Source organism: Benincasa hispida, chromosome 3 (genome assembly GCF_009727055.1).
Source record: "Benincasa hispida cultivar B227 chromosome 3, ASM972705v1, whole genome shotgun sequence".
Taxonomy (NCBI): Eukaryota; Viridiplantae; Streptophyta; class Magnoliopsida; order Cucurbitales; family Cucurbitaceae; genus Benincasa; species Benincasa hispida.
This window is the reverse complement of record NC_052351.1, coordinates 43,692,929-43,697,673: the sequence shown is the minus strand read 5'-3', so window position 1 is coordinate 43,697,673 and position 4,745 is coordinate 43,692,929.

Sequence of the window (4,745 nt, the reverse complement as noted above, 5' to 3'; positions counted from 1 at the left end):
GTTCACACCGTGAGATTCATGCTTGGCCTCAAGATGCCCAGGATGCATCCCCCTTCGGATGGTGTTTGCATGAGTCAATATCAAGGTGGACGGAGAGAGTATTTATAGTAAGTGGGTGAAGGGTGTGTGTCACCATGTCCTATGGTCTTTGTCATTGGTTCACACCGTGAGATCATTCTGTTCGCCCTCGAGTCGCCTTCGGAGCGTCCCCCTTCGGATGGGATTTGTGCAAGGTGAACTCCAGAAATGGATAGGATCACTTTAGGTTTTGCCCCAGTCGGATTTTTTCCCTTCGGATTGGCCTTTTGGGACGGACCTCTAGGGCTTAAGCGGGTCACACTTACGGGAGATTGTTAAGTAAGTTAATGATCTCTTGGCCAAATCAATGATGGCTAGTCGTTAGAAGAGCAAGAGTTGTTCTGGTATTAATGACTGGTTGAGATCTTCTCAATTCAGAGAAGCGATAACTGACCTCCCTTAGGCGGCTTTTTTCCTAAACCTTTGAAGCGTCATTGCGAAACTAGATGTTACACGAGATTCATGTTAGTTTTGCTAAAATCTTATTGGATGTTATTTTGTTTTACAACGGGTATTTGCTTAAAACCTAACGTAGGTTAATGTGTTTTTCTTTTCATTTAAAGCTTTAAAAAATGACCGATTACTTACAGTGGAAAGAATCAGGTGAAACAAATTTCGTGGAAAACGACCTCCATCCACTACTCTCCAAAAGAGGAGACAAGACAGTAAATATGATTTATTGGTCTTGGAGACATGTCTAGTAGAGAATGATGATTCTGCCTAGATCCTCGATTTAGGTGCTACCAATCATGTCAGTTCCTCTTACCAAGGATTCAGTTCCGGAAAATGTTGCCACAAGAAGATATGACTCTTCGAGTCGGTACTGGTGAGGTTGTTTCAGTTGTTGCTATAGGCAGGCTGAAGTTATTTGTTGACAAGAAACGTTATCTATTATTGGATAATGTTTTTGTAGTTTCTCATATTAAGAGGAACTTAATCTCGATTTCTTGTCTCATTGAACAAGGCTATACCGTCTCCTTTTCTGAGAATAAAGTATTTATTTTCAAGAATGGAATGGAGATTGGTTATGGTTCAATGGAAAATAACTTATATGTACTAAGACCGTTAGTAATAAAAGCCTTGTTTAACACTAAAATGTTCAATACGGCAACAACAGCTAAAAGACCAAAGGTTTCTCCAAAGAAAAACACCCATTTTTGACATCTAAGGTTAGGTCACATCAACCTCAATAGGATTGAGAAGTTGGTGAAAAGTGGACTCCTAAAGAGTTTAGAAGAAAACTCCTTGCTAGTGTGTGAACCATGCCTCGAAGACAAAATGACCAAACGACCTTTTAGTGGAAAAGGTTATAGAGCAAGGGAAGCCTTAGAGCTTGTACATTCAGACCTCTGTGGTCCGATGAATGTTAGAGCTCGAGGTGGGTATGAATATTTCATCACTTTCATAGATGATTATTCAAGGTTTGGGTATCTCTTCCTAATGCAACATAAGTCTGAAGCCCTTGACAAGTTCAAGGAGTATAAGGCTGAAGTTGAAAACTTGTTAGGTAATGATAACTAGCAGAAATGCCAGTTATTATAAGCCTTTTATTTAGAATCATGAGGGCTAATAAGTAGAAAACGCGGTAATAATACTTAGAATTTGCGAAAAATTGAGTTTGCGTCAATTAGCACCTAGATCCTCACTGATCCCAATTATGCATTAATCCATGCCAAAGTGTCTATTTTTTGTAGCTATCACAGGAATCAAACGCATGCGTTTAAAATAAACAACCAAAGATAAACGCATGCGCTGAAGCCAGGCGATCGCAAAGACAAATGCATGCACTGAAGCCAGGAGATCGCAAAGACTGAACGCATGCACTAAAAGTTGGATCGTATGCATCCATCGCATGTAAGTTGTGGTGATCGTATGCGTCCATCGCATGGAAGTTGCGGTAATCGTATGCGTCCATTGCATGGAAGTTGCGGTGATCAATTGGAAATTGCGGCCACGGAGTGACAACATAATAGAAGGACAATCACAAGATGGGTAGAACGCGTTGATGCTTCAGCTGAATCAAGCTCAGACGCATACCTTGAGAGTATTAACAAGATAAAGCGATGTGACATTGCCCATACCACGACAAAAGCATCAGTGAGCCATAATGCAATTATTATAGCTGTCGGCGTTTAAACTCTATAAATAGTCTTTTGGACCTTCATTTCAAGACATCCAAATTTCTACCTCAAGGCAGAGGTTTGTGATCACAGATGAGAGCTTGAGCAAGATTTTCAGTGAGAATTCTTCATCTCCACAAACCAGACCGAGTGACGACTGAAGCTTTCGCTGGAGATAGAGCTTGAGAGAGACATCTTCACCATTCATCCATGGTACCACCAGCAGCCTTGACGCAGAGTCCTTCATTTCTCTTCTAATCTTTGTATTGTATTACATTTTAGCTTAAGATATTAAGACATTTTGTGATCAATGCAAATCTTGACTTCTTCATTGCCATCTTCTTCATCATCTTCATCTCTATCATAGTTTATCTAGCATTTATTTATCAAAGGCAATCACATGCTTAATCGTGTAGCCTAGAGATAAGACGCATGAAGCAACCCACCGAGAGGTGTGCGTTGTGTGAGTATAGTGAGTTAATCCTCTTTGCTTGGTGAAAGGCTGTAGAAACGCTTGTCTATGGGATGTTGCATTGCTTGTCTATAAGTTAAATAGCCGCGTCTAACTGCCTGAGAAGGTAAGAGATGGAACGCACTAAAGCAAAGTTCGCATTGTTCCTAGAGATAGGCACAATCTTATGCTCGACGCAACCATGCACTATAGAGATATAGTCATGCGGCTGATCACCGAAAGGTGTGCGATGCGTTAGTGCAATGAGCTGGGATTACTCAGACAATTTAAGATAATAAACATTACTATGCGTTAATGGTTGTTATGTCTCTACCTATTCTCATCGCAAATCTTCTATTGCTCAATCTGTTTAGTTAAGAGTAAGAATAGTGTGTACATCCACTAAACTTCTTTTTATTTTTCTTTTCATCACCTCAAACACTTTGCTTCATAAGAATTATTGAGTGACAAGTCCATGTGTTCGACCTCGGATAACCCGAGAAACTTGCGTTTGCGTTATACTTGGCACAAGCGTAAGAAAACTTGTGATAGGAACGCGTGGTCATTGCATACTAGATTAACGCATCTTCATTCTGACGCATGACTTCAGATGCATGGGTGCAAACACATAAGCCATATCTAACGCATGAATTCATGTACAGCCTCATTTGTCTTTAATAATAAATAAACAATCTTTCCTAATTCCAACAAGTTTTTGGCGCCGCTGCCGGAGACTTGACAGCTAATGTTTTGTGAAGTTTTTGTGTTTTCACAAGCACCCTTTCAATCTTAGGCGTATTATAGATTGTGCAACCAAATTGCAAACAATATTTGAAGTATAGGCGATGCATCGAAAGTCAAAATATTGACCCCGAGATAGAAAGGCTATTTATCGCATGAGTTGGAAGCAGTCTTAGACGCATGTCAACCATCACGCGTCCAACAATTGCTGGAAGCTCCAATGGTCAGGGCGAGCCCCCTTGACCCAAGCAATTAAGAAACATCTCCTGCATGGGAGACTCCTTGCAGTGACAACACTCCAGTTTCTCTAGGGACGTCTTCTACTCTATCTTTTACATTGCTTTCTTAGTTTAGTTTATTATTTTTATTTATTGTTATTTTGGATATGCGGCTACTTCCTTGGTTATGGTGCGTTTGCTCCTTGTAGGTGCAATAATAACTCTCGGTGCGCAGTTACAATGGAAGAATCCTTCACATCCTTCAACACATGGCTTCAATCGCATGAACTCCAACACATTGTCGCATGTGTTCTTCTACTTAAGATTCTTTTCTTGTTATCTTTTATACATTATCTTTTTGGAATTCTCCTTGTCTGACTGCGGTTCTTTGCGATGCATCTATAATGGTACAAATAATTCACCGCGTCCTCTAACTAGTATCGCAAGGCAGCCCTTACTTTTAATAGCTTCTTCAAAGTGTGAAAGTCTATAGTTTTATTGTGTGCAAACCTTTGCTCAAACATTTGTTATCACATTCCTTTTGAGTTTGTTTTTAGCTTGCAGTGAGAATGCTGCCACCCTCTAAGTTTGGGGGGTGGCAGCAGTTTCGGAGAATTGCGTTCATCACATTGCGATCATTTCCATAAAAAGAAAAAAAAGAAAGAAATTTTTTTTAAAAAAAAATAACAACTCCACTGCCAACGCAATGGGGAAACCTATGTTGACAAGAGTTGAGTTGTGAAAGGCACTTACCTGTAGTTGGATGTTCGCATGACATCCGTGGGGGCAAGCCAAAATGAAGGTAAGTCACCAGGATCAATGCATAAGCGCAATTCCTCTGTTTGGCGCAAGCCAAATTAAGCAAGACATGAGTTGAGTTGAATATGGAATGCAACCGAAGTTGAATGCCCGCATGACACACATGGGGGTAAGCCAAAACGAAGAGCGTAATCAAGTTCAACGCTGCGTTAGAATAAGTAAATGCATAAGCTTAAATTGTTTTGAACGAACGCATTCTCATGAGCTGAACGCAAAGTTGCAGAGAATGAATAAAAAGATTTTTAGCAAAGGCTTGCCGAATTTAACTTAGAAAAGATCTCTTTGGAGAAGCAGCCGAAGTAGAGGAGAGCACTACGT